Genomic DNA, 361 nt, shown 5'->3' on the forward strand with positions numbered 1-361 from the left:
ACGCACAGAAACGTAGTAAGGACATCGTTAAAATAATCCATGTGACATCCGGGATTCAACCGTAATATTACGAAGCTACGAGAATACTTTTTGTGCGCAAAGAAAACAATAATAACAAGAGTTACCGTCTTCCGCCAGCATGCGCGTGCTTTATCCTGAACATAAACAGCACTGATTATGTTGATTACGTTCTGGGGTTCTCTCCAAAATGTTGGAAGACGGTAACTCAGGGAGAAGAATTGCTGAATAATTTGTTATTATTGTTTTCTTTGCGCACAAAAAGTATTCTCGTAGCTTCATAATATTACGGTTGAACCCCTGATGTCACATGGACTATTTTACAGATCTCCTTGCTACGTTT

At 39.1% G+C, this 361-nt stretch overlaps 1 protein-coding gene across 3 annotated transcripts in view; it reads left to right on the top strand.

Moving 5' to 3' along the window:
• epb41l3b (erythrocyte membrane protein band 4.1-like 3b) overlaps positions 1-361 on the top strand; it is a 31584-nt gene that overhangs the window by 8461 nt on the left and 22762 nt on the right. The gene's annotated exons all lie outside the window — the stretch shown is intronic.

Source organism: Sinocyclocheilus rhinocerous, unplaced genomic scaffold, assembly GCF_001515625.1.
Source record: "Sinocyclocheilus rhinocerous isolate Xijiao unplaced genomic scaffold, SAMN03320098_v1.1 scaffold1904, whole genome shotgun sequence".
Lineage (NCBI taxonomy): Eukaryota > Metazoa > Chordata > Actinopteri > Cypriniformes > Cyprinidae > Sinocyclocheilus > Sinocyclocheilus rhinocerous.